General features: G+C 49.9%; 2 protein-coding genes across 6 annotated transcripts in view; one reads left to right on the plus strand and one right to left on the minus strand.

The window, feature by feature from the left end:
* The window catches only part of LOC116427318 (Mediator complex subunit 20), a 92,819-nt gene that overhangs the window by 35,869 nt on the left and 34,413 nt on the right, over positions 1-22,537 (minus strand). The gene's annotated exons all lie outside the window — the stretch shown is intronic.
* Positions 1-22,537, plus strand: part of LOC116427315 (facilitated trehalose transporter Tret1-2 homolog) — a 68,964-nt gene that overhangs the window by 25,638 nt on the left and 20,789 nt on the right. Inside the window, exon 1 of one of the 3 annotated variants that reach the window (XM_031977502.2) lies at positions 16,507-17,281. The exons of the other annotated variants lie outside the window; for them this stretch is intronic. The gene's annotated coding sequence lies outside the window, so the exon portion shown is untranslated. Of the gene's footprint in view, positions 1-16,506; positions 17,282-22,537 lie in introns of those variants that run through there. 3 annotated transcript variants of the gene reach the window in all.

Here is a 22,537-nt window from a genome sequence, read left to right on the forward strand (position 1 = left end):
AACCCCTTCAAATCCGAACTGGAACGATTATGCTTATGTCGCTGAACGTTCTTAGTCTGTTCTTTCCCTATTTAGAAAATGCTCGTTCCAGACGAAAGTAAGAGTAAATTCTTGACGAGTAAAGATCGCGCAGAGGAGGAGCCAACGCGATAAAGATGCCAAAAGCGGTTCGATCCGCGATGCGCTTTGGAACTCGACTCATAAATTCCCGAGTAAATTCGATAATTAGGTTTGCCGCGTAGAGGGAGGCTCCAAGTTGCATCCGCGATTGGCCAATTTGTCCGAATAGGGAACCCATCGGTCTTTCGGGCTTTTTGCTCGTCCGGACGAGACCCGCCGCGAGGAGATGCTTCGAAATAGCTGCAATTAGAATTGCCGGGCTCCTTTCGGGGAACCGCGCACCGCCAACGGCGTTGTCGGGTACAGCGCAAACGCGTTCAGGGAGATTCGGCCCTCGGAAACCGCTCGTAAAACGCTGCCAACCAAATTGCTAGAACAAATTCCGTTCCTTTCCTGTCCTGCGCTTTTTCACCGATCCCTCATCCACCGATCAACTCGAATCGTATCGCGGTTTTCGGTCGCGCGATAAAATCTCCGATATTTCTCTTCCTTCGGAAGAAATCGAAAATTTGGAGACTTTCGGCAGGCAGAAGGGAGCCAGGTACCAGTGTTTCTTTGGATCGACGTTGTTTTCCTAAACTCCTTCGAAGCGCAGGGAAAGACAGATTTAGAGGCCGGTGGGTCGCGAGATATCTTTGGTATTTATTTAGCCGGGAACAGGGAGCCAATAAATTCGGCGAGGAAGCGGTCACGGCTTATTTCGACCCTCCAGATAAGGGTGCATAATTTAAGAGGGAAGAGTAAGGTCCGTGAGCGCCAGACTAAGAGACAGAGGCAGACGGAAGGGAGAACAAGACGGCAAGAGGAGGATGATGCACGCTCTCTCGAGCCGAGATACGTCCTCCCTTAGCCTCGACGGTAAGACGACGCCAGAAGATCATGAATGGGACTCCTCGAAATCTCCTTAAGCGTCTTATAAATCCCTAGCGACTCTGCACGAGCTGCGCCGCCGCTACGCCCCTCCACGTTGCCGCGCCAAGCCGCGCCAAGCCGCGCCACGTCGCGTAGGCTGTCTCGTCGAACCGACCGGCATCGCGTCGCTGACATTTTTCCGGATGGACTCGGTCTTTTTCGGAACGGAGACTTGGTTTCTTCGGACACCGACGATCGCTCGATACGACAGACTTGCCAGAAAATAATCGAAAATAATCGCTCGCAGCTACCTTGAAAATATACAAAAAAAATCTAAACGCGACGCGAGAGCTCGTGTACGCGAATAAACGACGCGAGCAGCGCAACGGAGGAATAGCGGAACAACGACAATCTTAACTTTCAGACTACAATAAGCGATTCGACGGAAGGTCTAAGAACAATCTTCTATATTTCAGGCCTCGAAAATTCTTGAACGAGTCGAATAGTTTTTTCCGTGTACACACAGCTGCAGACTTATTTTACCTTTGATGAATGTCGCTGGTCTAAATCCTTCTGGAAAATAAACCGACCGTTTCATCGGTGAACGAACTCCGGACCAACACGTCGCGGATCGACGACACATTACTCATCCGAATGAATAAACACTCCGTTACCGAACGAACGGGCCACATAGGACTCACCACCATCGCATAAATAATCGCTGTCTCGAACGTTAAACCAATTAACATTCTGCTCTTGAAACAAGTCGCTGCGTGGAAGCAATTGCCAAAGACGGCGCGGTCGAACGCATAACTCGCACCGAATTAACGATACTATTATTAAAGACTGATCGCGATAAGGAGCATAACCGAAGCGAATATCGTTCGAATAAATATTACGCGTACACGTCTAGACGAGACCCGTGATGTTCGTGCTGCGACAATGGAAGAGCAAAAAAGCCCAATTGATTTCAGTAAACGAACGTTTACGTGTTCTTCGGTGCGCGAGAAACTGCCGAAATTGTTTGTAACGAAGAAGAGAAGAGAAGAGAAGAGCGGAGAAGCGAACCGAATCGCTTATTAGGCGAAAACGATAATCGCGCCGAAAGTCGAGAGCTTTTTGTCCAACGCGTATCGTCCCCCCATAGTTTCCTCGAGGTCCGAGTTTAGGTTCAGGGTGGTCCGCGTGGCGAGCATTATTACAGGCGCCGTGTCCCGAACGAAGACAAAGCCGGGCCCCACTTCACGATGGGGGCTGTCTCCTCTTATTTCTTTTTGTCTCCTCGCAGACGATATTTACGAGCCGATCGACATTTTTATTCCGACCCTGACGCTGTACAGCCCCCCCGAGCTTATCTGCCGATAAATAACCAACGCTCGCTCCTCGTGCAGAGACGTAGCTTTCGAATTGGCGCTGCAACAGCGCGACGTCAACGAAATCTCAATCGTTTCGAAGCGCCGAGGTCGAGTAATAGTCTAGCGAACGCTACGATGCTTCTCAACGACTACGGGAACTCCTTGTAAATAGGATACTTGTCCGTTTCTATCGCGAAATCACGATCTATTCCTCATTTTCGTCTACGAACTTCTGTTGACAGGACGAAGAAAAAAATGGAAATATTCGGCCGTTCGTACCCTAGATACCAGAACACCATCCATCACGAGCTTGTCCTCGGCTAATCCCGGGGTGGGAATCGCGAAATGGAAAACGTTCGTAGCTCTGCTAATCCGGTAATAATCCCACGCGGTTCTCCAATAACTGGCGCGAGGACACGCGAACCTCTGGTCCAGTTCGAAGGTGTCGTATTCGAGCGAACATCCAACGGAAACAGGATTCGGACAATCGTGCGCGTTCGAGTCTCCTTCATCAATCGTGTTCTTTTAAGAATCTTCCAGATATATTTACAGGTACATTTTCTATGCCTGTAGGTGAAATAATCATCGGAAAGAAATTAACGACTGTTATTCGTCGAAAAGAATCGCTTCGAACGGTTGCGGATGATGCATCGCGCAGAATTCCTCTGCGTCGCGTGTTTACGTCGAAATAATACCGAGAACCCTCGATTAGAGATCGGCGAGTATCGAAACGCTTACGGGTGGTGAAGATTCGCAGACGATCGACAAAAATTCATCTGGCCCTTCGTCCAAGGACACCAATCGTTCTCGAGTGGATCGAAAAAAAGAGCGGAGGGGAAAGACCGAACTCCGAACGAAAAGGGGGGATTTTTCTGAGGAAGACGCGAGGCGAATTATCCACCGGCTCGATTGTGTTATTGCACGTCGCAGGGTTGAGAATATCCAGCTGTTTCAGGACCGTTTTTTGCGCTCGCCTGTATAATCTCAAGCGTGAAACGATCTATAAGAAGGAGGCGACCTAACCAACACCTACCCAAGACCTAACCGAGATCCAACCAAGACCAAGACCGCGAGCGTGCTCGCTCGTTCGCGGGTGCGCAAGCTATTTTTCGATGGACGCTGTCAATCTGGAATTTCAAGAACAAAGCTATTTACTAAAATAATATGTTCCTCGATTGTTTTTCTATCGGTGCTTTGAGAGAAATCACACGAGAGAGAGAGAGAGAGAGAGAGAGAGAGAGAGAGACTGTCGCGCATCTTTCCGAAGTATTCTAGTCGGAAAAAGGAGATACTTGGAATATTCGGTTAGCATGAAAAGCGGTGCAAAGGGACCGCGCGCGCGGCTCTTATCGTACAGGTACAAGACGAATGATATTTGAAATGCAATCGACGAAGCCTGCAGAAGCTCCTCGCGGCGCGCGGCTGGTTAGAATAGAAGAAAAGGAGAAAATAGAAAAAGAGCAGCGAGGAAGAACGAAAAATGTTTCGCTCGGATGAGAGGAAGAGTTTCGCGCGTCGACGTTAACGTTTCCATTAACCTCGGTTTAAGCCCCGTCCGTGACTTTGACGAGGATATAGGGGGTTTGCTCTCGATCTTGTTCTTTTTTCCCCATCTTTTTCACGTGTGGCGCGTTATTCGGGAACGCTTGGGAGGTCGGTTGTAATCGTCCCTCCCTTCCGCTCTCCGTTCCGGGCAGCCTTCCGCCCTCCCGGCTATCCGGCATTTTCGATTCAGTCAGTCGGCAGAACCGTCGCCTCCCGATATACAGATCCTCGCTCGCTCTCGCATATTCTCTCTCTTCGGCTGTTCCACGCCAATAACGACCGACGAATCGTCAGGTAACCGTGTGCCGCTTATTCAAACGTTCCGCGCGGGGCCTCAATTTCACGCCTATCCACTCGTATCCAATTTCACCGCGAAATATTCCATCGCGAAGAATCTCCGAGTTTTCCGAGTTTTCCGAGTTTGCCAACTTTGCGCCCATTCGCCGCGTTGGCCTCGCATATTTACCTATTACACATTTACCCGTTGCAACGGATAGCTAGTACCCGTCTCTCTCTCGGCGAGACTATTCGACGCTCGACTCGTGTCGCCTGCGAGAGGAGCGTTTGGCAACGCGTCCGATGCCGAATGAGTCATCGGCGAGCAGAGCTGCGATCTACGCTTAGAAGAAGAAAGTAACGCGAACAATGCGATAACGTAGAAAATATAAATGAACCGAAGAAGAAAATTGTACCGTTATCCGTTTCCGAAGCTCTCGGATCGAAACGATCTCTGAAAGAATCGAACCGTTGCAATTGCTCGGAAGACGCTGGAAGACGTTCACCGAGGCGATCGCGTCGCGGACGCCGATCGAGTGCCATCGGGACGCGTCGCGTTTCTCTATTGTCGCCTCTCGACTTTGCTCCGTGGAAAGCAATGGAACCCATCGACACCTGTCGATAGCACGACGCGTCGAGAAACGACACGCGTTAAACGGGGTGATAACGGGCTTGGACTCGACTCGACTCGACTCGGCTCGGTTCGGTTCGGATCGGCTTCCTCGTTGGACCGCGCGAGAACGAGCCGCGTCTCGAGAGAAGTTTCCTCCGCGGGCAACAAAAGCGGGCCCGAGAGGAAACGGTGACTTAATTGCCGGCGTTTAGCATAATGGCCCGTCGTTCCTCCGGCGCGCGTTGAACGAACCTTCTTTCCCCGTATTACCGTTGTAACCAATTATTGTTGGCCGACAATGGGCCATCGCGCGATATTAACGACCGGACGAGCCGACGCGACGGCACGCCCGTCCCAGCTATTCCGCGTGAAATCGCGCACCCATCGAAACCCTGCACCCTGTCGCCGACGTTTTTCTCTCGACCGTCGACGTTGGTGGTCTCTCGCAACTATCCGAACCGCCGATACCGTTTATCGACTCGGCTCGATTCTCCTCGACGACAAATAAACGAAACGAACAGTTTTTCGACGAGGATTCAAATTGGGACACCTTCGGGTCGAAGACCCGTTTCGAAACAATTCGGAAGGTTCCACGGGCCGAAATCACCGATTCCGAGAGCATCTCGGGGTGTCGTTAACCCCCTCGAGCGGGCAGGAAAGTTTATTTCCGATCACGGAATCGACAAGAATACGGCTTCGTCGGGCCGGATTTAATTAAAACTTTTACGACAATGGACCGGTGCGGGCAGATCGGAAGGAAACACGGGGATAAACGGGCCGGGGAGGGATACTTTAGCGAGCAGAAGAATCTCCGGAAAGGAAGACCTTGGCGGCAACTAATCAATCGACATCGCGGTAATCAAGGAAAAAAGTGTGTCAGCGGCGCGCTGCTAACGAAAGTGCAACGGGACTCGCCGAAACTGAAGGGTGGATAGGGCTGCCGCGCAGACGAGAACGGAAAGAACGGAAAGAACGGAAAGAAAGTGGGCGATAATGAGGAACGTGCCATTGGGGAACGGAAGGGAACGATATCGGTCATTTCCTGGCCCGTGGAACCGCTGAAAAGTTTCCGTTCCGCGATCCCGTCTTTCTCTCTCTCTCCCTTCTCCGCCGTTTCATTCAACGCGTTCTTCGCGTCGTTCCCTGTGTACCGGCAGCATGATTCTTATGCGGCGAACAGACACAATAGCGTCCGATGCCAAATCGCGTTTCGATCCAACCGTTCTCATCCTCGTCCTCGCCCTACAGGCCTTTCGGGGTGATGCTCTAATTACGCTCCAATTAGATATTAAAACCGACGACGATCAGGGACGCCCAGCGGGGGCCAAGCGGCGTCGCCAGGCCGGAATCGTCGGTCGAGCGAAGCCTCGGTGTCGGTCGATGATTCGTCTAAAAGGGTTAACAGGTTCGTCGAACCGGGATCTCGAAACGATAGTACAAGTTGGGGGTCAAGGACCAGGATCGCGAGAATTTCGCGGCTCTTAAACAGGCAATAAAGTAGCGGTGATGCCCGCGCGCGTCCTTCGCCGGTTGATCGATGATTCCCTCGAACAAAGGGCCATATCTTTGTTACTGCGCCGGGAGTATATTGACAACCGATACGATCGCCAGGGTTTTATGTATTCCTCGGGCCGGGCCGTTAATGCCTCGCGACGGCACTTGGCTCGCCGGGGAGAAAAATCGGCGGCGGCCACGACACGGTCCACAGACTGCGTGGCGAGACCTTTTTACGGTTTCCTTTACGATTGGAACGGGCCACGGCGACGCGTCGCGCAACCAAACGCGTCCCACACCCTTCTCCCACCAGCGTGCACCGTTCTCCCCGTAACATCTCGCCGGAGGGAAAGCGACGACGTGCGAGTTACGGTCTCTTCGGACCTCGGGGATGGAATGAATTAGCTGTTCAAGGCCGTTCAACGCGCGTTCTTCCTTTGTCGCGCGACTGCCTCGACTGCTGCCCTCGACTGCTGCCCTCGACTGCTGCCTGCCCTCGACGACTGCGGCGACCGCGACGACTGTGCGGCGACGATCCAAGGACCTAGAGAGCGAGGCTGCGCTATTGTCGCGGCAGCTACTCTTCTGGCTCTTTAGCACCCTCTAAACGACCTATTCAGCCTCCCTTGTGCTGCTAAGAGGATACACCTAACCGAGTCACGGGGTGGTTACGAACTTCTCGGATAGGGATGTTTACGAAATAAGCCGACGAATCGGATACGCGACGCTCGATTCAATTTCTCAGGACCGTTGCCTCTCGAGACCTATATACTTATCCGAATAGGTCTAATAGGTGTACATAGGCGAACGATAACGCGAACCGGTGTCGAGTCCGACAACTTTGAGATTTCATTGAAACCTACCCCGGATATTGTACAGAGGGGTATTGTGTTGCCGATAATGCGGACTTTAGAGAATCTATGGACCGATTAGTTAGGTGGCGCGAATGCTGCTATTACCAGCTGCGATAAGATTTAAGGACACGAAAGCGTACGCGATCGGAATAGACGAACCACGGAAGTGATCCTCGAGAGGTTCCAGCAGCGAGCATCGAAGTAGCCGGTATATCTTGGTGGTACGACGATTGGAAGGGACGTCAAAGAGTGGTCGGTTTTAGAAAAGGGGAATCCAGCATCCCGTCAGTCCGGTCGCGCCCCGGTGACACGTGGCAGAATTTAGGAGCGCGGACGCGATTATCGCAGAACCAGCCACCAGTTTTCTGGATCGTTCGTTCGCTGGCCGGCAATAAACAGCTCGAGTTATCGCGCGGCCGCGATTCTAAGCGGCTCGGTGACTTATGCCCGCGAGCGAGCGAACACGCGTCGCGGTGGACCCTTTGATGCCCCGGCCCCCGAGCAACTTTTCCAACGCTGGGACCATTCGTTTCGTTGACAGCCTCGCTTTTAGAGCCGCGCGCCGTGCCGCGCCGGGTCGCGCGCGCCGCCGACTACCATTGTCGACCGACTCGAACATGACAATGCGAATCAATTCGAGCTGCTCTCAGCGGGAGCGACAGGAACGTGGAACAACGGAGCAATGGGTATCTCGAGTATTTTCAGAAGACGCCCGGATCCAAGGAAACCCCGTTAAATCCGATAAATCGACTTCAGGGGATTTTCTTGGTATTTTAATGTCCTCCGGAACGAATGAGATTCCTATTATTAGATCGTGGATCAAGGGATGGTCATTTCCAGGCAGAGGATTCGACGGCTAACTCGAATTCGAGTGCCGGAGCACCGTTTTCTTAGACGCGTTCGTTGAAAAACGAATTGTTCGAACGACAACGCGTTACACAGTTTCAGGCGGTTATTTTTGAAAGCATACGATAACACTGAATTGGAAAATATTAGCGTAGACTAGCGATCAAAACGAACAAACGATATGTGCAACTGGCAGGTGTAGTTGGAAAGTAGAAGCTTTTGAAATCCCACTCGGACCTCGACGCGTGTAAAATATTAGCAATATCGTCTCGTACGAGGAAATAAGATTGGAAGATTATTCGCGGGAGAATTTCAAGAATGTTCGTACGCCTGATTTTTTCTCGATTCGTTAATAAATTCCAGATTGATCGGCGATCGTTGGCTGGCAGGAGTATTGCGAAACAATAGATCGTCGATCGTGGTCTCCGAATCGACGCCCACGCGGCTTGTACGAGTAGCTAGTTCGGCGTCCAATTAACATCAATATATTTTCTCTAGAAGTGTTTCCGCTGCGTAACTGTCCACTCGCGCCGTTCTTCTCACCGCGAGAAACGACATTTTCTATAGAAACCTATGGCGCAAAGGATCTTGTGCAACCACTCCGAACCCCGGCTCGAACACGCGTCGATGTATACGACGTACATATGTACACACCGTCGCGACGCGTCCGATAAAAGTGTTCCACGCGAGCTGTGTCGCTCGAAAAAGAAATTTGTCTCTCTTAATAGGCAAAAACACGAATCGAGCTGTAACCCGCTAACGCTCGCACGCCCACTTCGACCGAACCGGTAGGAAACGATCGGCTGGTTTTCGAATCGAACGAAATGCTAAATATACTAATGCTCGAAATATAATAGTTCGAATTTCGCTGTTCCGCCAAGGGATACGAATGAACCGGTAAGCCGCGGACTGCAACATCGAGCTTCGAACGCGTTATTATCGGTGAAAATGTACGCTCAAATGTCACGCTATACGGCAAATGTATGGTAAATGTCAAGCGTAACTTTGATTCGCTGACTTTGCTTCGAACGAAATTCGTACACGAAGAAATACGGAGGGGAAAAGGGAAACGAAGAGAGAAGGAAAGAAGAAATCGTTGCGGCCGTTATTTATGGAAATGCAGCGCGCGCTACGGATCGTTCCCGAAAGCTTTTACGACGGCGTTCGCGAGCGTTGGTCCCGCGGCGCCTTATCGTTACGTAAATTACGCCGGTGTTCCGGCGCTACAACACCGACGAAGAGCGTTCGAATTCCGAAAGAATCGGTTCGCTCTCTGACCGAGGCCGACTCTGCCCGGAAAACTAATTAATATTCATGGGGCACACGTTGCACGGACATCGTTCGGAGCCGGCACGTGCATGGAAAACGGTTACACGCGAAGGGGATATTAAAACCAGTGGACTGGAGGGATGCAGGAAGGACGTTATACCCTTCCGCCTCGTTTTTTCGTAAGAGCCAGACACCCAGCTATGCGTATACGTCGGGACAATTAAATCTTACAAATTCGAAACTACTTATCGATCTTTCTTATTACAACTCGTACGACTCGTGTAACGCAGCACCGGTGAATCACATTTTCCACGAACAAGAAAATATACGGTAAAGGTAAGAAAGAAATGCTCGCGTAGAATACGAAAGCGGTCGTCTTCTATAGAGATTTCAAGTTGATCATTCGAATGCGGCTCTAGTGGCAACGGCCCGTGTCACCGCTAGGTACATCGTTCCACCGTGATTCGATCAAAATCTCCAGCCAAGTGCTATTGTCATTGTGACAGCGTTGCGTGTGGCCGTTCCGTCTGCGATGCGCGACGATAAGTTCGTTCGAGATGGTTGTAAGTGGGTAAATAAATGAATTTTTCGTATAGGTCGGTGCGTCGTTAGGCAAAGATTGCGCGAAGCCACCGGTCTGTTGGTAAACACGGGAAATTAACTGCTCGTTCGCGTCTCGCAATCCACGAAAGGTTAAGCGATTGCCCAAAAGCCGTCCATCAACGTCACTTTTGTCCGCTTCTCAGCGCCACGTATCAATCGTTCGATACGGGAACGGTTCCCTATCGTTTCTCTGTACTGCTTTCGCAACGCTTCGAACTTCCACTGTACATTTACTCTCCGTACGGAGGCGAAAGAAGTGTCGCGAACTTCGAACGCTAGGAGGAGGTAGAAATAAGAAGATACAGAATCTTTGACATTGGATTGAATCAATAGTTGACGTTTAAAGGGGACAAAAGTGGTGGTTTCGAAAGGTGTAAAAGGGTTAAGAAATTTGAAAACACGGATTCCTCGAGGTTTCCGTTCCGTTCCAACGACAAGTGGAACACGAAGCGGGAGGGGAAGTAGCGATGCACGCGTAATACAGCTGCCGCGCGCGCGATAAGACCCTCGTCACGGTTCTTTCGAGTCAGAAAATCAAATCAAACATCGTCTCGAGCCGCTGAAAGCGTTTCCACGGCAGACACTCGAGAGTCTTCGAATGCGTATAAGGACACCCTCTCGAGATGTTATTACAACAAATATTATGTTTAGGACGTGTCCCTGGGCACGGTACTCGCTCGCAGGTTTCCACGCTTTCCACGCCGAGGAGGGCTTCCTCCTTCCAGCTCGACCCTTATTTTCAGAATGCCACGGATCCGGCGCTGACGACGGATTCAACTCGGCGCGGAAGAATGTGGGACGACGAAGCGTTGTGCACTATTAGGCGGGGGATCCGGTTTCAATCTCCGCGTCTAAATAATTACATGTCTAATCGTTTAATCGTCCCCTTCGAGCTGCCTGCTCTAACGCGACGATCTCGAGTTTTCCTGTTCCGAAGATATTCAAGCGCCATCTTTCTTCGCCAACCGACGAGACAGAGTACGAGAAGATAAACCTCGACTGATCGCGTAAACCTACCGAATTTCAAATCAGAGGAATATCTAATTTCAGGTAATTTATAAAACAGGGAATTAGGATTTCATTCGCTGTGCCAAAGACACCACCGATCGCTCGAAATTTGTCGAATCGGCAAAGAACGCGTGTTTGGTACCGCAGAAACAGAATCGACGATCAAACAAACACACACCGAGTCTAAAACTTGGAGCGAGACTTCTTTGCTTTGGTTTGTCGTTTGTACGTTTTTTCTTCTCGGTTGGTATATTTAAAGCGGTTGGTTGGGTCGGTTCTTTATTCGTCTCGTCTCTCGATTTCTCCGAGCCGATAAATCAGTCGTCGTTTCACGGATAGACAGATTTTTCGAGCGAGCACAGATGTCGTGGTTGCACTTACCACAGCATCGATCATCTTGATCAATTACCTTTAATCCGCCGCGTGCTACGCGAGTACTTAATCCTTATCTATGGACCAGGGCGAGTGTACGCGCGTGTCCGTGGATAGGATTAAAATAGAAAATCGAAGGGAACACGCGTGGTAAATAATAAACCATCGGCGAGAAGATTAATCGACGGTGATTCTGTAAAGGTTACGCCTGATCACGTTCTCTATCCTCGACGCCTCCTCGTTCGTCCACAATTACCGGGGAAATGTTCGCCGAATGATTCCGACACGGATAAACTCTCTGTTGCGGTACCGACGAGCTACGATTTATCAATGATACCGTTCCTAGCCAATAATGCCGATGATAATGCCGATGATAATGACGAGGAACATACACAGCGTGTCTCGTCAGCGTAAATAGTAAGGACCTCTCCTATTCTCGCGCGATTCAAACCTACGAATGCCGTTGAATTTCATATCGAACAGAACGAATAACTAAGATAACGAAGATCTGTCATTGCTACGAGGTCAAGAAAAAATCCGAAAACGGAGAAAATAGAAGATTTCGGAAATTTTCCTTGACCATCGATTCGTTCGTTTAATTAGAATTCGTGAAGATCGATGGAACGATCGAACCGAAGATTATTCACAATTCTTGCCGATGAATCATGGCTATTACGTACGAGAGGCTGGGTCCGGTAACGCGATAACTTCATTACGCTCTTCTTTGTATACTACCGTTCCTATCAATTAATTCACGTTCGAGCAATACACGTTCCCATCAATTTCATCTCCCTTTCCCATCGACTCGATCGATTCCAGCGAAGCCCGGTAAAAAGCCGGACTCATTAAGAGGGTTCTTCGGTATCACTTCCCGATACTAATTATCTTCATTCCTCATTGTGTCTGGGAACTCCTCGGGTCTTGTCGACCACATCGTGTTTCTTTGAATTTCCCGTGATAAAGTTACGTTTCCCCGTGGCATTCGAAAGAATAACTCAACGTTTAACTTATTGTCGTTTGGAAAGTGAACCTTTTTCTCGCGCTAACAGGCAACGGATTCTTGGTCGTCGGTCCTCGAAGAAGGGGATACGCGGTAGGCTAGAAATAATTTCATCCGATCAAGGGTTTCTTAGATCCACAGAATCGATGGAGAATAAAATCCGCGGCTAGTTCGCGAGGAGAAAGTCCGTAGAAAGTCAATCCGGGGTCGCGTTCCAAACGCGAGAAAGAAAACTGCGAACGGAGAACGTTCCTGGACGCTTGTTCCAAGCGTATCGTTAACGAGCTTCTTCGAGATCCAGTTTTCCAGAAATGATTTACGACGCGGTGGTTCTTCTGCCGAAATAATTGAAATATTCCGAGGAAACCCTGCCACGTTTGTCCCGTTGACAGACGCGGGGCTTCCGTTTTCAATATTTTCTGCAGTCGCGTTCCAGAATCTCGGATCGGCCGAACCTCCGACGGGAGGATGGCGGAAAAGGCAAAAGTGGTTTTCATCGGAAAAATCGCTCTCGAAGGTTCGTTCTTGGCGGGAATCCGTAAACCTTACGGAGGAGTATGCCATTACGGCCGACGCGTATGGATGCTGACATTTTCACGAGTTCCATGGAGTGGCGAATAGGTTGTTAAAAGAGTGAGTGGCATCGAGCGACACCGAACGCGGAAAGAAAACAGCGAAACATCGAGCAACCGGCAAGATCGAGGCGTTGGTTGGGAATGTTCGGACAGGATTGGAGGAGACGGCGTTTGGTAGTCCGACGACGAATCGGAAGGACACGGACGGTCTCTGTACGCCGGTCTCTGCGTGGAAAACAGACGAAACAACAACGATCGCCTTGGGATCGATCTGACGCCGGCCCGTGAAGGAACTGCCAAATGAAATTCCATTAACGGCGCTAACTCGCGGCACGTTGCCCGACTGACTGATCGTCCCCGCGGCCTGCTATGTATGCACGCGCGTGTATCCTCTTTACATATGCGAGCTGCGCCGGCCCGAGACCGACTATGTCCCGACGGAACGGACACGCGATTTCCGATCGATGTTTTTCCAAGGATGCTGTAAAAATGGATTCCAACCGGCGAGAATTGTTTGTGTTTTCTCCACCGTGGCTGCTGTCGCTCGTCTCTTTTTCCTTTCTTTTTCCCGCCATTTCCCACCTTTTTCCACTCTTTTTCCTCCTTTTTCCTCCTTTTTCCTCCTTTTTCCTCCTTTTTTTCATGAACCGACTCCGAAACGTTCCCGGGAAATATTTACTCGAGCGCGCTTCGATGCACCCGCCGAAACGCAAGATGTAGCTTCCGCACGAAAAAATAGAATTGTAATCCGAGAAGAGTGCATTTCTCTGCAGCTTTTCAACTATAACGTGTTCTCCGAGTGCGTTTCACGGACCAATCGAAAACTAAAAATTGATACTCGAAAGGAACGAAGAGCGTAATATGGATAATTAGAAAGCAGACGGCTACCTAGTCGAGAAGTGGAAAATCAGAAACGATCTCCGCAAGAGAAGACGCGGAAAGAAAATTGTACTCCATAAATGAGGAGGTTGATCGGATATCAAGGATGAATTCGAGTTCTCCGATCGGAAGTTTTTCCTCCCCGAAAGAAATGGAATCTCCAACGAGCTGGTCGGTCTCGCAGCAGCCAGGCATCCGAAAAGTCCATCGAGCGAGACGGCTACGCAAACTCCGGGATAGCGATGGTTCACGGCCGTTCCTCTTTCAGGTTCGATCGCAGAAGACGACTCGCGGCATTCGTAACGGCGCGCCGCCTTTTAAGATTATGCGAGTATTTATCGATTTGCATTTATATTTGACCCGTCACGGTGCGTCGCGCCATTGTGCGCTGCGCCTGCTGCGCATAATCGGCTAGGAACGATCGGCTTTTAAATCGTCGACGAGACGATTCGTCGGAGGGAACGGAGAAAGGAGATGGGGGCGCGAGACGTTTTTCAGGAATATTTTTCAAGTGCCTGCAGTTGCCGATCGTGGCCGCAACAGATGCGAAAGACGCGAAAGACGCGAAAGACGCGAAAGACGCGAAAGACGAGAAAGACGCGAAAGACGAGAACAGACGCGAATACCAGACGGATCAAAGTTCTCGCGTGAAATCCGACGGAATCGTTCGCCCGAAGGAATCCTCGGCCCAGCTGGGACGAGTCTTCCTCTGTTCTCCGCCCTGTTCGTCGCATATTTTCGCGCGTGATTCACTTGCCGGGAGTCCACTCCACTCCACTCCACTCCACTCCACTCGCGATTCATGGGCAAACGAAGAATTCGATGAGCGGTCTGCGGATCCTACGCGTTTATGGCTCGATAAAGCCTGAATAATTGTCGGTTTTCGGCGTCTCGGTCGTCGACTCGCGATCACTGCCAATTACTTGCGAGTAATCGTTCTACCGATCGAATCGGAGTCTAGGAATCGTTCTCGAGCAACTCGACGAATCGAGCTGCAGTCGAACTGGAAATCTCCGAAATACGGAACCGAACTGCGATCGCGATTCCAACCGCGCAACAGAACCGCGACCGTTCACTCGCGTTCCGGGGTTTGCCGTTTATTCAGCCGTACGATAAAACAGATAGGTGCGATGCGAGGCTGGCCTTCGTCCGTGTCGATATAAATAGCCATTAAACACGGCTACTCGAACCAACGAACACGCGTTGCCTATCGTCTATCGTCTATCGTCTATCGTCTATCGTCTATCGTCTATCGTCTATCGCCTATCGCCTATCGTCTATCGCCGACCGTAACCGAATTCGAATAGTCTTGTGATTTACGATAATGAAGGTGTCGCGACCCATGCTCGACGTGTAGCGTGCTGCCAATTAAGCGGTCGGAGTCGGGGCTGCTCGCAAACACGCCGCGACGCGACCAACTCTTTCTCTTCTCTCGGTTATCCGGCAACCGACCGAACCGGACTCTAGCTCTAACGAATTGCCGATCGATTTACGAAAATCAAGTCACGGAAGACTCTTCTTCGCCTTCTTTTCGATGCGTCGGCGATTGGTTCGCATGATCGATGGGAGAAAGTCTGTAAACACGGGTAACGAGCCTCTGTATTTACCAGGTAGAAACGGATGCATCGATTCGGAAAGACGGTGTGCTCGGGGAACGCCGCTTAACAGTCCAACTGAAATGAATTAGTTTCTCTCTACACTCTCGGTGCATCCAACACGAATTTCTCCCACTGTAATCATTTTTTATGTCCCTTTGCGCTGGCACCTTTTTACCGAGGTACCTTCGAGTTTACGCTCTTCGCGAAAGAGCTCGTAGTCCGAACGATCGGGTAACGACGGATAGCCGAAACATCGTTGGTATCGCTTGCAAAATAGACGACGAATAGATTTCTTTCGATTCGGAGAACAGAGAAAACAGAAAGTAGAAAGCATCGAGATCAAAAGGGGTTGACCTTTGCGGAGAAAATCATTGGTAATCGCGGTAAGGCGAAAATTCGTCCTTCGAACGGCTTTCTTTCTCTTTTATTTAGCGATGCACTTGTTCCTCTCATTGTCGTTACTGCGAATAATACACGTTGTCTGTATAGTTGATGATTCTCAACTGGCGACAAAGATATCCTCGATCGAGGAAAACAGTTGGCTACGAGTCATTAGAAGTTTCCCGACGACCAAGTTTCGAAAAAGGGACGATTACCGGACGGTACCCGCTTAAAAGTTCCAACGGACCGGCGAGTTCTCGCGTAACGATACCTTCCTCGGGAAATTACGTCGCGTCGAAACTTCTGTCCCCAGCCTGACTCCACGAGTCGAAGGGATTCTCGATGTTTTCGCGAGATTCTCATTCGGCTCGACAATTACCACTCGTTTGCCGTAATTTCTTGGACGGTCGTGGGAGAAATAAAGGGCCGGTAAAGGGACGATGGTGCGTTGCTCGGACGAAAATGAATCGAGTTTGTCCGATAAAACGCGAATCCGTTCCGGCGAAGCGATGAAATTCCTTCCAGTTCGGCCAAGATGTTTCTCGTTTGGAAATCGGTCTGTATACCGGAATCCAGCCTCGAGGAGGTTAAATCGTCCAGACCGACGATGCCGGAAGAGTCTCCGTGCGGAAGATTCAGCGCGAATATCGTCGGTGCGCGCGACCACGTGTGTACACACGTGGAGCAGAAATACCGGTATGGAGGAAAAGAGACCGCGCGTCTGGTCAGGCCGCGACGGTTGCCGTCGTCGAGAGGGTGGGAGCGAGCGAGAGAGAACGAGGGAAGAGCGGGGCAGCGAACGCGAGACGAACAGGCCTGGCTCTGGCACTCGAAGCCCTATGGCTCGTCGCTCGAAAGAGAGCTCAGTGCCACGATGGTCAGCGAGCGTACAAGTAGGCGCAGCGGAACCGGAGCTCCGCCGGTCTGAACTCCGTCGTCGGTCCCCTGGCCCATCGAATCGCTCGAACGTACAGAACCATACAATTCGACGGAATTAGACCGAGTTGGAGTTTGTCGGAGTTAGTTGGACGGAAAACGGGAGGAAAGCGCGTGTCTCGCTTAATCGCGTCTAATTAAGACGATTCCCTCGTCCGCAGTGGCATCGCGCATGCACTGTCATTGACCGTCTGCGGTGTCCGCTCGCCTCGTAAATCATCCCGGCTCACCCCCCGGCCGGAGACGACGGCTAATTGTGTCACGGTTCTCTCATACAGCAATTTATTTTCGGCAGCTACCGGCCCGATTCACCCGGGAAATCGGTTCGCGATCACGCGACCACGCGACCGCGCGACCACGCGACCACGCGACCGCGCGACCGCGAGGCCACGAGACCACGCGGCGCAACGCCGCTGCTCGAAATCTCGGTAATCTTTGCTAATCTTGCTCTTTCCCTCCGTTCCTGTCCGAGTTCGGTGAAAAGGGTACATACGAGAGGCAACTAGTGATCTGTTTTCGTTCACGGGGAGTGCGCGAGAAAGAACGAGACGAGAGATGACCGAGGAGGAGAGGGGATCGAGAAGGAGATCTGTAGAGCGGTGAAGTCGTACTCGCTCGGAATCGAGGCTGGGACACCACGTGTTCGCCGGTGTACGACGCCGACCGACGCACGTGGCTTCTGACAGAAGGGACTGGTTTCTTTTCGTAAGTTATCGAGCATCTTCGCGTTCATTTATGTTCTCGATCGACCACTAATTTGTAACGGTAGAACAGAACCCGCGAATGCTATTCATTTCGAATATCTCGATTATCCAATCCGACGACACCAAAGTTGAAATAATCTTGCACGAGACGATGCGAAATTTAATACATCTAAACCCCTCGTAACCTTCGACTTTAACGCGTGTAATATAATTTGTACACAAACACCGGGAAGCAGAAACAGCATGCGGTAAACCTACGACAATAAACGAATGTTTCGAGTCGCGTCCTCGTTGTTCTAGGAACACGATCTGTTCGAGGATCCCGAAAAGAGAGAGGTCTCCCTAGGAGGACGGCCTGGGAGATGAGATTTTCCACGTAGAAACCGGATATACAGCCGGTCGAATACAATACGCGGCGTCTCTCGTACTTACGAACGCCTTACGTTCCGATACGCAATCTTATTTAAGGGGGACATAAATAATTGCGCGCTAGAGCAGTATTAAGATACGAACTTATCGTGGAAACGAAGCCAGAAAGCCGTGTCTGCCCGCGATAACCGACGAGGGGCACGCGAGTCGCGCGCTCCATCGACCAAAATCGTTCCTTCTTCGTTGACACGGCACTTTTTCTCAATTCCATCCGGTATTCCGCGTTCGAAGTCTCCTCGATTCGGACTATGCGCTCGCGACGGATATTCATACGTGCTTTCTATTTAGTTTGCTGGCGCAGCCGTGTCGGTAAAAGCAATGCTTGGCTAATAACGCTTAGCATAGGCATACCAGGTCAAGTTCGAAACAATACAGTCGTTGCAGATAGTATCGGCATGTTTTAACATGAAAATTATCACGACCGTCTTCCGACACATTTCTCTCGATCCTTTGTTTGCATCCGATCGTATCGTCCTCTCGTATTCGAAGACTTATTAAGAATGCAACACACACACACACACACACAAACACTGGAAACCAAAGAAACTGGCTAAAAGCAGTACGCATCGATTCGATCGGCAAAACTGTCATCGTGTAAAGCTCTGTATCATGGAAATTCTCTGTATCGTCTAATGTTCTAATGTTCCAATTGTGTTGTCGATAGACGATCGATCGGTCGGTAAAATGTCTACACTGAAAATCGGAAGCGATCGATCGAGAAATTTGTGCAGGATTAAAGGGAATCGGGCAAAGGTATCGGTAACCGTTGATCCACGAAGCGACGAACGATCGGTGTGAACGGCCTACCCGAGGCTACGCTCGTTAGCCGGCCACTCGCTCGTATAATTTCTGGGCCGTGCGTAATTCAACGCACTCCCACTTACGTCACGTGATTATATCGTTTCCGTGGCTGCTAATACCGTCGTTTCGGTTTTAATTGTCTCGGCCCCGTATCGCGTTCGACCGCGGAAATCGCGACGCGTCGGAGATCCCGGTGAATCGGTTTCTTCGAAATTTCGTTTCGCATTTCGTTAAAGTACTCGCCAACTATCCGAGTATCTACAGAATATATAATTTAACTATTTTTATCGATGTTTCACCCAAGGAACAGTACTCGAACTTCCAACCGATATTCGGAGAAGATTTGCGAATTTTCCTGTCCAATCAAATACGAGAACTCCGGGAGATTTTAGTTCGCCGCGATCCTTCGCAAATACCCAATTTATTGGACAGTTTTCTCGCCTAGCCCGACTTCTATTTGCGGATGACTCAGTCGCAGCTATCCGTCAACACCATAAATCTCTTCCGTATTGCTAAATTTCGGCTCGTTTACACTGGAAACGATACGTTTCACCTCGACTTTTTCTCTCTCTCTCTCTCTCTACCTACCCGCTCTTCGAAGAATCGTCCTATTATCGCGTCAACTCGATTTGCTTCCAGTCTTTTGTCATATTTCAACTAGGAGAAGAAAACATTGATTTTTCTTAAAGTGCTTCTAGACGGAAACCGTTGGATATCTTTACACAACTGTAAACGTATCTTTACGCGTCTGCTTCTTCTTGGTTTTGCACCTTGAATAATAGAAAGGTCCATTTTCATAATTATTATCTAGGAAAGTTGAAAGTTCCCACGGCCGTCTGTTCGGTAATTTGAACGGTGTTTGAATGAAGCGAGTGAATGAAGTTGAGTTACTACTGAATCAACTATTTCTGTCGACGGGTTCCGCGAATTCCTTCGATTTCCTCGTTGAAGAAGCCAGTCGCGTACTCCGTCGCGTCGGGACAGTGAGAGAGCGAGATGAAAAATTGGCGCGGCGCGAACGCGCGGGCGCGCGAACGATCGTCGTTTATCAACGACTCCGCGGCGGACGATAAACGGCCGGGTAACGAGGAATCACGGTCGATCGAGTGGGATACTCGATCGCTCGTTGCCGGTTCGATCGATCGGTCTCGGGATCGGCGGGAACGCAAAGCGGGGACGGTCGCGGAAGGCGGGACCGGTTAGAAACGAGCGTCAACGGTGACGTCCGCCCGGGGTATCTTCCATCTATTTCAGTGGTTTGCCTTGTCGAAAGTATCACTCGACGGTCACCTCCCTATCGCCGCCTTTATAAAAGCCGAGATCGTGGATTCGTATCTCGTCATCCCCGTGTCGCGAAACAGAGAGCCGAGGGACCTTGAAACGACTCGCGATCGGACTCGCGAAACGCTAACAGACTGGAAATGCTATGTTACCATTACCATTACCATTACCATTACCGTTACCATTAGCATTGTCGACGAACTTTCCTGTTGCAATCATGACGATGATATTGGTTGATTCGACTTGCTCGTTCAACTTTCTGTTCTTGCGGCGCGTCCCAGTCTTCGAATGATTTGCGAGGGGCGCGATGCTGGTACAGTGTTCTCGATTTTATTCTATTTCTATGAGGTATACTCCATGTTACGACTGCTTGTCAACCGTTACGATGCATTACAGATTTGACACGCGTGTACCAGTGTAAATACTTTGAACTTAAATGTGATTGATAGACTGTAAAAGTTTATGCGCGGCGTAAATATTTCAAATAGCTAATAAAATGTTTCAACTGTAATAGAATGGTCGGTTCCCTCGTAATTTACTGAAACAATTCTGCGAGAAAAATTGCAACACTCGTGAAAGAGCAGTGGAAATGAACAGAATGTTGCTCCAATTCGCTCGCTCTCGTGACATTTCTTTTCTCTTTCCGATCTCGTAACAGGCTGGGGGGCGTGAAAGCTTTTGTTTTCCACTGGCCAAACAGTTTGCCGATACGCGTCAGTTTTCGACAAGTTCGCTAGAATAATCGACAAAAGAGAGGTACCCTTCGATTCGAATGGTGGTACGAGTCTTCCGAATGCGATTAGGACCGTCCGAGCACAGCTGAGCCCTAGATAGAGCCGCGTATACGCGTTCGATGTATTCAAAGGTGCAACCCTTTCATTAGCGTGCGGGCCACGCGCTCTATTATCCCCAACAAAACATCCGATTCCATTGTCGCCCGGCGAACAATGCTCGAGCCGCGGTCACGTGTTCCACTTTCGATCATTATTCGCGAAGTGTGCATAAAATTGGCAAATTGCGCGGGAGATCCTCACGGTCGAGAGCCGAGCCAAGGATTGCCAGAAGAAAGAGGAGGAGAGAAAAGTTTCCTCGAGCGGTCTTCGATGACAGCTGTCACGCCATCGTTAAGATCTTCCTTCCGGTACGAAGATCGTGAAACGACCGTACACTGTACGTTATTATGCTCGATATGAAACGAAACGGTGTCATTTTCTCGAGTAACCACGCGAATAATGTCACTTTTTCAAATCGATATCCCGCGTTTATACTCTGTCGCCTGATCTGCGGTTTAAACATCTATTCGAACTGTTTCTCTCGACGAACGAACCTACAGTGTTTCCAATTACGTTATTAGCATCTCGTGATCGCAGTTCGGAAGGTCGAAGGGTTCGACCAGTTCAAAACCCATCTCTCCCACCGGTGTTACCCTTGTCGTCGAATAAAGGGACCGAGAAGAGGGCGGTGGCGTGACCGTCGCCGAATGAATGCGCACAAAGGTTTCTAGTTTTGTCCTCCCTCGTCATAGTGCAAACACACAACGATCAAAACACGAAAATAAGAAACAAAAAATAGAAAGTAAGAAATGAAAAATGAAAAATGTAAAATGAACGAGAAATAAAAACGAAGGCCGATTCTCTCTTTCTCTGCTTTACTTTTTTTAGCATTAGTTTTCAAACACCATTCTCGCGTAACGATACGAGAAAGGAGATTGCCGTTGCAGGGGGGTGCATGGCAAAAAGTATTGGCCGGCGATACCGCAGCATTCTTCGGAGGATTACCTGGGTTGCGCAACTTCCGTCGGGCACTCGTGACCCCATTCACGGCCGTTGTTCTACGAACGAATCTGTTCTGGCTTTTCCACTGTTATGCAAATACAACGGCGTTGCGCGAGTGACGTTGATTGGTCCGAATCTTGTCGAGCGACTTGTCTTTCCAAATACGTAACTTTCGACGAATACACTTAACCAAACGCTGAATCTCGATAACAACAATTTTAGCCCAATGTTCTCTGTTCGAACGACAGATGACATTGAAGCCGAAACTAAAAGTTCAAGGGTTATGATCGGATAGGTTCTCGAGGACGGAACAGCGACGCGTATCACACTCCGATCACCATTGACCATTAGCGATAGCCGGATCAGCGCACAGAGATAGTCCGAGGCCGTCGATTGCTGACCGACGACCCGCAGTCACTGGAACGCCAATAACGCGAAAGGAAGCACCGTAATTGTTTCTCAAGTAATTGCACGCGAAGGGGATCGCATCGACAGGCGACGCGAGCATCCCCCCGTAGTTGTTTGTGCGCCCATAGCTTGCCGGTACGATCATTCTCCTCGAGTCGCCATTTCAAATGAGTATTTCAGCTCTTTAAGCTCTTCCAAGACCACGAAAAGACTAAAAGAATACCAGAAAATAGCTACGAAATAAGAAACGGCGATATTATCGCAAAGAATCGACCCCTCTATCGAACTGTCAACTCTCAAAGCCTATAGTTTAATGAAAATTCTTACAGCCCGGCAAGTGTTTGGTAAAAACGACTGATCTCGAAAGGGTTCAAACTCGATACGAAGAGACAATAAAGGGCCAAACGTGTCCAGGTCCGCGGGAAAAGTGTCACTGGTATTTGCGAGCCCCAATTGTGCGAACGGGTGCGAACGGGTGCGAACGGGTGCGAACGGGTGCGAACGGGTACGTACATATGTATGTATGTATGTATGTATGTAGGTAAGTAAGTACGTACATACAT

This window comes from Nomia melanderi, chromosome 8, assembly GCF_051020985.1.
Source record: "Nomia melanderi isolate GNS246 chromosome 8, iyNomMela1, whole genome shotgun sequence".
NCBI lineage: Eukaryota > Metazoa > Arthropoda > Insecta > Hymenoptera > Halictidae > Nomia > Nomia melanderi.